Below are 10,142 nucleotides of genomic sequence, written 5' to 3'. Positions count from 1 at the left end.
GTAGAGATGGCAAAAGATACCCTGGCCACGAGCCAAACCCCTCCAAACCCCCTCAAGCTCCCAGCAGACTGCTTCCAGTCGGTTCACCTACAGAAGGTTAGGCTCCAAGCCTGCTGCAGATGTAATCTCTAGCTTGGGGCCCACCTCGTGTTCCCACGTCTCAAATTAACCTTTGTTCCCATCAGAGCCACCTCACACTGGTACCACGGCAGCCTGTTAGGCCTGTTTTGTGTTCGCAAGTGCTCAGCAAAAAACCTCTCTCGTGACAAGAATGAGCCTGATCCTCACCTCACCTGCCCAAGACGCTCCAAAACCTCCTCAAACCAGCTCTGTCCAACCCTCAGGTGACATCAGCAGCACCATGAGACACGGGGCAGGAAGAGCAGGGTTTAGAGGGCAAGTGCTGCCCCAGGGCAGCATCCTGCCTGGAATCATCCAGCTCATGGGCAGAGCTGTTTGTGCACATCAGGACCACACCATGCACCTTCCTGTCCCTTCTCAAAAAAGGGAGGTTTCCCAGCCTAGCACTGGGGTTTTAAGGACTTACCATCAAGAGCAGACTGCAAGAACCGTTTCTGTCACCAGACCCAGCTCACCTGTAAGTAGTTTTGTCACACTCACCCCAGGAATTGCATTTCTTCAACTTTCAGTGTGTGCAAACTTGGGGTATCAGGTTTGCTATGAAGGGTAAGCTCAAAACCACTTAAATTTCAGGAGGTGTTTTAATCTAAAATCCTTTTTACCTGCACAAAACCATTTCTGTCCAAGTAGGATCACAGAATAGCTAAGGTTGGAAAAGACCTCTAGGAGCACTGAGTCCAACCTTTACAAAAATAATTAAACAAAAACCAACTTCAACTCACAAGATTTCCCATAATTTATTTTATTCTGGAACAGAAGAAACCAGGGAACCACTTTTTCATCCAGCCACCTGTAGATCAGATCTCCTAGTGGGGAAAAAAAAAAAAAGAGTGTCAGAGCAAAGCAACTGTCAGCTGTGCAGATCCTGATTTGCACTGTTTAATCTAGAGTACACCCCTCAGGAGAGAACAGCTTGCTCCCACACAAGCCAATGGCACCAGTACCCAAATCCTCTTTGGCTTTAGTGGTAACTTACCTATGGTGTGGTTGCAGCAACCCCTGAGCAGTGAGGAGGAGCCTGTGGTTACACAAGTGACTTATCAGTGGCCATCTGTGACACTCAGTCCAGGACAACCTTTCTTCTGTTGCTTCTAGAGCTGGAAGACACCACAAAGCAAGGCTGTGACTGTTTCCCTGAAGAAGTCTGCTCTGAAACAATTCCTGCCCCTCTAATCTCAAAGCACTGAGTAGCTTTTACTTTTCCCATTTATCATCTGGCTGCCTCTTCACCTTTTCTCCCCTTACTCCTTGGAAACCAAAAGCCCCACGTGCTTGTCCCAGTGACTGATCCTCCTTGGAACAAAGCTGTATTGCCAGAGCACCCAATGTGACTGGTGGTTTGTGTGTGCCATTCCTTCCCTCCCCTTTCACACATCAACCTTGATTTCTTAAGACGTTCCCTGTCATCAATTTTGCCGGCTCAGCCTGTCAGAAATTGTTATTGACCTTCTGCAAACAAAGGAATTCTGTTAAATAAAGCGTAAAATCATTTGGCAGAATGCAGCTGTCAGCTGCCTGGAGACAAAGTGCTGTTACAGCCTGTGTATTCAATGACTGTACATCAAGCAAAGATAAAAAATGCATTTCTTATCTGCCCTTCAGCGTGTCACTGTTTGCTTAAAGGGAACTTAAAAGCTCTTTGCAGCTCTAAACTGTGCTATGACAACATGCTCAGCTCCAGAGCCGTTGTCTGGCCTGCAGGGAGCTGGGTCTGGGGCAGCACTTGTGCCACTTGTCACAGGCTGGGAGGACAGGGGACAGTGCCCCACGGGTGCCACTCGTGTCCGTGGAGTCTTTGCAAGGAGACCCCACCGAGGGAAGCACGTGAGCCTCAGTGGAGTTTTCTTCCTCACAGCTGTGTCAGACAGGGATAACAGCACATCACAGGCTCAGTTCCTCTCCTGCCCTTGGCTACACGAACCCCTCAAGTCCCACGGGGCCACGCACAGCGCAGACACCCAGCTGGCACCGTGCTGATGGCCAGTGCTCTTCCTGGTATTGTTCCTGGTAAAGCCTCCAAAGATCAGGCATCCTGATCAGCACATGAGTCATGCTGCCTTCGGATCTGGCATATAATTAATGAATTTAAAACAAGCAACACGCAATACTGAAGAACTCAAGAATTCTCTTACCAGCTTAAGCCCAGCTTAGCAGCTGCCCTCTTGCCAAAGCTGTGTTTGGGCAACAGCAGCCCCAGGACTCTGCAGGACCATTTCCTCCTGAACACAAGTTACAAGGAGAACTGTCAACAAAAATACTTTAAATAAAGTTTGTCCTCCACTCATTTCCTTTCCATCCCTTCCAAAAAAAAAAAACAAACCATAAAAAACCAGCCCTGGGTCACAGAGTGAGAATTAAAGACAGAAATTCTCCACTGAAAGACAGGCAATTTTTGTCTCACAAACTCAGCAAAGCAGGAACCTGTCCCTCAGAGGAGCATGTTTGCCAGTGGGCTGTCTCACTCACAGACTAGAAAGTTTGGGAGGTGGATGCTATTTAAATCCCTGCTTAGGAAAAGAAAACCACCAGCTCTCAGACGTTGGTAGTTTGGACTCTTTTAAGCTGTTTCAAGTCGACATCCTCCTCCACAAATATCTTAATCCAACTCCCTCCTTGCACACAAGAATAATCCATCCATCCAGCGTGTAATTTGTCTGTGGCTTTACCTTGAGAGATGCATTCATCACACCCAAGACAGACACATCCCCTCAGGGGAAGGATTCTTCAGGTTGTGTCCTTTCTGTGATGACCCTTTGGGGCACATGAATTGCACCTCCCCAACCCCAGCAACCTGATGCAAGTCTCAAACTGTCCCAGGGCACCTCCAGGTAGGCAAACAGAGCAATTATTCTTTCACTAGGTCTATTTCTGTGACAGACGCAGTTATGAGATGAGCTGTGTCAAGTGTCTCCATAATGGGCTGACATCCAATCCCTCCTACCTCTAATCCCTTCTGCTCTGGCTCATCTTTGACCACGCTGACAAGCAGGTGCTCTGCTGGGCACCAACACCAGTAAAATTCCCATTCATTCCGTGGTGCCTTTCAGCCCATGCTCTCTGGCAGCAAAGGGCAGCACACTCGGGTGGCAGCTACAACAAAGCTACAGCCTTGACTGGCGTAATTACATTAATCAAGCCACTGGGCTTTTATATCCCCTCCCAGGAGCCCCAGAGACATAAGAAGGATATCACCTGACACTGAAAAATGAGTCTTATTTCCGTAGTCCAGCAAAAGGAGAAGAAAATTACGACTATGGCAAGAGAAATGCTGATGTTTCTTACCACTGTGCAGCTGTGCTGCCAGTCCAGTAGATAAATCAGGTCCCCAGGCAGCTGAGTGTTTTTATCCTTTCCCAACACCGTGCCAGGCTCTGAAACGGAGGAAAAGGACAGAGTGAGTTCACGTAGCAAAGCATTCCTTTACTTCTGCGTCTTTAACGCCGAGCCTCAGAGTGATACTTCCACAGAGGAAAGATCAGTTTCAGACAGGGATAACTTTTATCATCACCAGCTCAGCTCCCAGAGCAGCCAAACCTCGGGCCCGTTCCTGCCCTCGTGGCTCCTCAGCCGGGGCTGCCCCGACCCTGCTCCGGGGACAGCCCCGGCGCCAGCGCTCAGGCTGAGCTACACCCGCTGGCCATAAAATCCTCTCCCACAGGCGCTGTGGGAAGAGCCGGCACAAGCGGAGTCAAACCCCGCTCGATCGCAAATCGAGCTGACGATCCCGCATCGCGCCCGGCCTTGCTCCCTCCATGCACCACGCCATGATGGGGGGGGGGAGCACCATTACGCGCCCCACACGCAGCCATCGAGCCCTCGCCCCAGCCCTACAAGCGGTCCCGGCGGCGCACGCGAGTCCCCCGCACGCCCTCCCTCCTCCCCGGCGCCCCCCGGGGCCGCCGTGCCCGCGGATGGCGGCGGATGCCGACCGGTCCCACTCACCGCACACGGCTGCGCCGCCATGCCGTCACCATGCACCGCGGGGAGGGGGAGCCGCGCGCGGGGGCTCATGGGAGGTGTAGTCCTGGCCCGCTCAGGTGCGCGGGGGCTGATGGGAAATGTAGTCCCGCCCCGCAGGGATGCATTGTGCCCCCCCATCCCGCTCGTTAACGGCATCTATTAATTATTTATTAATTCTTCGCGTCCCCAGCGCGCTAAGGAGGTGTGCGTGATTGTGCTTAGAGCGCTAAATGCTTCAAAAGGCTGGACAAGCATTAGCTCGTGGAGGAAGGGGCTAATTAGCTGGAGATCGGGGATTAGTCAGAGATTAGTTAGTAAATGTATGTGCCGTGCTTTGAATAAGCGACGCTTCCAGGATGTGCTGTGATTGTCCTTCTCTGTGAAAACCTGTCACGAAAACCACAGGATCCTGTCTAGCTTACATATGAAACTCTAAATGAAATAATAACTTCCATATGAAACTATATATGATCCTATTTACCTCATATATGAAGCCTGTATGAACAATAACACAGTGTGAACAGAACCAAAGGGAGGAAAAATGCAAGCTGCCAGTATCACTTTCTTGCCCCAGAGGTTTATCCACCCTTGTGGAGAAAAGCTCCAGTGACTGGGAATGGAAAGCAGTCAAACTGGAGTCTGAAAGCAGCAAAGTCTGAGTACAGGTGACAACCCCAGTCACAGGGATGGTTCCATGCTGCTGCCTGCTCTGGGAGCCCCTTCTCCAGGCAAGGCAGTCGAGTTCCCAGGAAAAGACAGCATGACTTCATGTTTATTTTTAGCGCCTGGATCCTCCTAGCCTTGCTCCTATTTTAGAACCTGATTTTATTTTTTTTTTTTTTTATTCCAGAGCACAGATTTAACCCAACTCACAAGCCATTTGCTCTCCAGAATGGCCCATGTTGTATCTTAAAGTCTCTCTTAAAAAGTCAACAGGCTGCAAAAGGTACTTTTTTTTTTTTTTAAGTGGTGCAAGAAGGCTGTAAACAGATACTAAGGTGGTGCTAAAAATAAGCTGCTTCCAAATTAAGCAGCTGACCGTGAGGTGTTCCCCAGCCCTCTGTGCCCTCTGATAGCTGCAGAGAGCCTCACAGGCTGCCCTGGCGGGATGGGCAGGACCTGGGGAAGCAGCTTTTGGTGAGTCTCCTGCTCTGGCTCGAGGACACCAAGAAATTCCGTGCCTTCCTGCCCCAGAGGAGCCTGTGGCACGAGTGTTTGGCCTGGTAGGAAGGCAGATGATAATAGAGAACAGCAATAATTAACGCAGCCCTTGTTGCAGCGGCCTTTGCTCTGTGAAGACATGCTTGGCAACCTGCCTGGCTGCTTTTAGCTTCCCAAATAAGCAAATATAACCCATCATGACTAGAATTAGCCCTCCAAGTCCCCAAGGGACGTAAGCTTTTAAAAACAAAACAACTAAAATCCCCCCTTGTGCGGAGTTCAGATGTAGATGGATGCGCCGAGGGATTTGCCACCGTCTTGATTTTCGGGTGAAAGCTGCTCAGCCCAGAGTCTGTGTGTGCCTATAAATGGATGAACTCTGCCAGGTACCAAGTAACTAATGGACTCAACAATTAAAAGCTCAGGAGAATGGCTGAGCTAAGTGTGGGGTTGATTGGCTGTCATTACTCGTGGCTGTCGCGCACGGATAATGTTTCCAAGGATGTGCTGGAGTCGGAACAAAGACTCTGGACGAAGAGAGATGGTCATCTCCTCGCCCATGCCCACGCTCCTCTAATTCTCTGCAGCTTCGCCTGTGTGGGAATTAATCACGTTTTCTCAGCTTTTCCCTTTAGAGGGCGACCACGTCCCACAGATCTCCGGCACGGAACCTTCACCAGCGGGAGCTGCAGGACAAGGCAGAGCCTCCCCGAGGTCAGCGGGCCACGGTGGTTCTTCTGAGGGTCTGTGAACCTTCCTAGGGATGTGAAGGAAGTTAGTCTGGTCTGGGCAGTTCTGTTTGAACATATTCTCCTTCCTCAGGCAGCTGCAATGCTGCTCCCAAGGGCAATTTGGACACAATTCAGAAAGATTTCCTGTGGCCAATCTCCATCAGTAATGGTATGCTGTTGTTCCAGTCTTTGAAAGGTTGAGCAAGTAAGGAAAGCTGTGAAAAGGGCACGGAGATCTTCTACATGGAGGTTTTGGGGGCTGCTCTCAACTTCCCTACAGAGGATTAGGGGGGCATTGCTGCCTCCAGCAAATCATATGAGACATTAAGCCCCATCTTTCTGATTTCTCAAGGTGCCTCAGTACCTGTCCTTCAAAGCTACAGCATTACCCTCTCTAAAGGAGTCTCAGCTCTGAGGTGTTTGGTTATCCCTAGAGCAGATAATAGGAGAATGTGCAGAATATGCGATACAGGAGGGAAGCATGGACAGAAAAATGGAAATCGATGACAGAACTGCTCCAACTTCAGCTGGCCTTTGATTCCACGCTCAAATTGAAGGACAAGACCTTCTTTCTGTTTTCCACCCATTTCCCTTCTTAGCTGCCTGCAAATCCCTCAAGGGAGAAACTCTCTGTGCTTACTGACACCAATTTGATTTCCTCTTGGTTTCCCCCTCTGCCTGTCCAGGTCCCACCCACCTTTCAGAGTGCCCTGCTGTGATTATCTTTGACACACAGCCAGGGTGGGGAGCAGACAGGGTGCTTGAACCCATTGCAAAGCCAGTTCCCCCATCACTAACTGCCTCTGGCTGGTGCAGGGGGGAGCTGGATGATGTTTGTCTCTGTTAGAAATGCTGGGTGCACAGCAGTGCACAAAGAACAGTCCCTTGGGCTAAGGCTGGAGGTTCCTTGCTGGTGTTTCAGGTGCCAGACTTCTGAGAGAAGAGATCTGTACTGTTAAAAAAAAAACCTGCCACGAGGTCCCAGATCCTGGTGTCTGCTGCTTCAGATCAGTCCCAAGAAATGGCAGACAGGCTCTTTGGAGCCTCAGCAGCAGACAAGCAACATCTTCCCACACAGGACAAGGCACACTGCAAACAAAACATCCTTTCCCTGCTCCCGGCAGCAAAGCTCTTAAGCCTCCATTTAATGTTAAATACACGTTTAAACCTAAACCCATTCCTCCTCAGCATGTCTTGCATGCTTATGTAGAAATTTAGCAGACTCAGGAATGCTCTGCTGTAACGGGGGCCTATTTGAAAGCCTGTGCACTGAATAATAAGAGCTTTTTCCTTACAGAATATCTGTGCAACGAAGGGATGGCTTTTCTGGGAGCATGGTGGGAACTGCAGGCAGGGCTAAGGTATGGATTCTGCAGGTAGAGAACAGAAAAGATTCCCCTTTCTCCCAATAGTGCAAAAGAAACGGCAGCTTCAGCCACTCAGATGTTGCTCCTGCTCCTGTACCTTTTTCTCAACTGAATTTTGGGTACAGTGCAACAAAAAGCAGTCTCAAGGTACTGTCTTCAACTGCAACACAGAATGGAGCTTGAGGAGACCATGCTGGGAATGGAGACAAGCTGATCAACGACTTGAGCCCTTCAGGTCTGTGTCCCAGCTGGGCAAAGGGACCATCTTTGTGTGAGTGAGCCAGAATGCAATCCCAGCTTCATTCCTTGAAGGAGCCCACCACAAAATGTTCCAATGGCAGTGAGTGCACAGACAAATCCTGGGGCCAGACAGATACACTGGTGCAGTAGTAGCATTAGGAATCCAGTTTCTTCATGGTTGAGTATGTTTAATTAAAATAAATACCCTCAGAGCATATCTGGAGATAGAAGATGTGTATAGCTTCACAAATGCCCTCAAAACTAGAAGGAAAACCTTAATACTTTTAAGCTAGTGAGACAGGAGAAAGATTTCCTTTTAGGCCAAGTTAGATGAGCGAGGAAAGGAGAGTTGTCCTTGCTTTGGGCAAAGAGATGGATCCTCTCTATTTTCTGTGTCAGCCTGAGAGGTTACAGCGTGGTAAGCAGAAAGGGAGTGAGTTGGTATAAAAATATCTAGGCAATATTAATGAGAAACTTCTCAGGTCCTCTTTTATCACAAACAGTGTTTCTGTTTGCTTGGATTGCTCGGCCACCCAGCACTTGGTTCAGCCAACCCAGTCTGTGCTGTCCTGTAAGCAATATTTCATCTATCAGGCTGAGATACAAGAAATATGCTGGGCAGGCACGGAGCAAACAAGCATATTCTTGCAACTAATTAGCATAAACTGCACTGAGGTCAAGCGGTTGTGTCGGAGCACAATGCAAATCAACACTTCCTCCTCCTGCAGATGGAAAATGGAGAATTGCAAATGCCATATCTCCGCCTCACCTCTTGCTTCCCATCGTTTATTCCAGGGGAAGGAGATAATTGTTTTGAGGAGCTTTTGAGAACAGCATCTCTGCTGCTTTCATGGCTTAATGGGAAAGAACATGCTTAAATGATGGAAGGTCGTATTATTTCAGGACCTTTCAGGTCATTTTTCTTGCCCTTGAGGAGGGAAAGCAGGCCAAGTGCCTAATTTGACCAAATCTGAAGTGGTAAACTGAGGCCTCACAAAGTGACAGAGGGCAGCTGGTTAAAGGCCACTGGTTATTCCTTCTGCTGTCTCTAAAATTGTTTGTTGGGGGCATTCTCCCAGTGACATCTGCTTGAAGGAGCCCTACTGCAGGGCATCAGACCAAGGGCCACCGAGACTAATGTAATTTTTTTTCAAGAGATGTCCAAAATGAATGCCTGGGGAATGAAGGAACAGCATTATCACATATGGTACATCTCCCAGAAACTTCCCTGCCACCAGCCATTTGAGGGGTGTGACACTTGAGAGCCAGAGGTCATTTCACTCCCTCTGCTAATGGGTTTTCTCTGGCATGGAGATTTCAGTAACTTTCTTTTCCATGAACTCGCTCAGTCCCCTTTTGAACCTGTAAAAGCCATTCCCTCCTGTGGGGAGGAGAGGGACCAGCTTCCTTTCAATCATTTGTTCTGTGTCTGGCTCCTGCTTGTTTTGCTTGGTGGCCCCAAGTTCTTGTACAAGAAGAGACCATAAATGGAGAATTCCTCCCCACTCTCACTGTGCAGGCAGAACTTATGGTTCTACTTATCCTCCCCTTCTCTTCAGGCTCACAGGTGTGATGTCTTCAGAATAGATCAAAGAGCGAGTGTAGTGTTGTTTTAAACCACTGTTTTCCTCTAGAATGTGATCTCTCCACTTGCAGATGGCTTTTATGGTCTCTAAAGCCTCCCATGGATTAGCCTGTGTTTGACTGTATAAACATTTTCTCTATCCCACATCCTGCTTCCACAGCATGGCTCGTACTCCCTTCTCTGTCCTTTCACTCAGTCCAAACATCCTGCAGAAAGCCTCCAGCTTTCCTTGACAGCCTTCCTCACTCCCTCTCCCCACAGGTTGCAAATAAAACTCAATCAGCCCAGCACAACCCCCCCAGATTCCTGGAGATCTGCCTGCAGGGGAGAGACTCACGTGCCTTTCTTTCTGATCGAACTACCAGCACACGTCCTGCTGCGCTGCTGTTGCAGAAAGGTCGGTCTGTCTTCAGCCATCTCTCTCCCCTGCACGCCTCGAGTGCTCTCCTCTCTTCTCTCAGCTGTCATCTCCTCGCTGCTGAGGGAGGTGGGCGGGAGAACACGCACCGCGGGGAGATGGCTAATCCTCCGTAGCACTGGTGCTCAGGGATGGGAGAACTCAGCTGCTCTGGCATCCTCCTCCACCTCTCCTCCCGGTGTCAGGGGCAGAAAACCCCACCGTGGCTGCCTGGCACTCGTGTGCACCGGCGTGCCAGCTTTGCGGCTTGGGGAGTGCTGCTGGGGGGCTTGGGGGGAGCTGGGGGTGTGGTGGGAGATGGGCATGCACCCCTTCACCTAGCAAACCAGGGCTGCACTCACCCAGACGCTGCAGAGGGGAGGGAGCTGCTCCCTGAGGCAGCAGCTCTCGGGGTAACCCCCTTCCCCAGCAGCTGGAGGGGAAATGACTGGGGATTAAGCGAGCAGGCAAGGTGAGGCAGGGGGAACCAGGACAGCGTGGGTGGTACTGCCACAAACCACAGCACCTGGTTTACCACAAAGTTGCATGTGAAGTGCTGC

At 49.9% G+C, this 10,142-nt stretch overlaps 1 long non-coding RNA gene and 1 other non-coding gene across 3 annotated transcripts; both read right to left on the bottom strand.

The window, feature by feature from the left end:
- Positions 1–853: 853 nt before the first annotated feature.
- On the bottom strand, positions 854–4,116 carry LOC126642053 (uncharacterized). Of its 2 annotated transcripts, XR_007629376.1 has the most exons (5): positions 4,084–4,116; positions 3,424–3,512; positions 2,274–2,360; positions 1,118–1,238; positions 854–947 (listed from the first exon to the last, which is right to left on the bottom strand). It is a non-coding gene; the product is annotated as an uncharacterized LOC126642053 (long non-coding RNA). The 2 variants fall into 2 exon arrangements; XR_007629375.1 differs by lacking the exon at positions 4,084–4,116 and having other exon boundaries at positions 3,424–3,889.
- Positions 3,582–3,657, bottom strand: LOC126642211 (small nucleolar RNA R38). Its single transcript, XR_007629395.1, has one exon. It is a non-coding gene; the product is annotated as a small nucleolar RNA R38 (small nucleolar RNA).
- Positions 4,117–10,142: the final 6,026 nt, after the last annotated feature.

This window comes from Myiozetetes cayanensis, unplaced genomic scaffold (assembly GCF_022539395.1).
Source record: "Myiozetetes cayanensis isolate MyiCay16 unplaced genomic scaffold, myiCay2020 scf22, whole genome shotgun sequence".
Taxonomy (NCBI): Eukaryota; Metazoa; Chordata; class Aves; order Passeriformes; family Tyrannidae; genus Myiozetetes; species Myiozetetes cayanensis.
The sequence above is the reverse complement of the archived record's forward strand: the minus strand, read 5'-3'. Positions and strand labels throughout refer to the sequence as shown.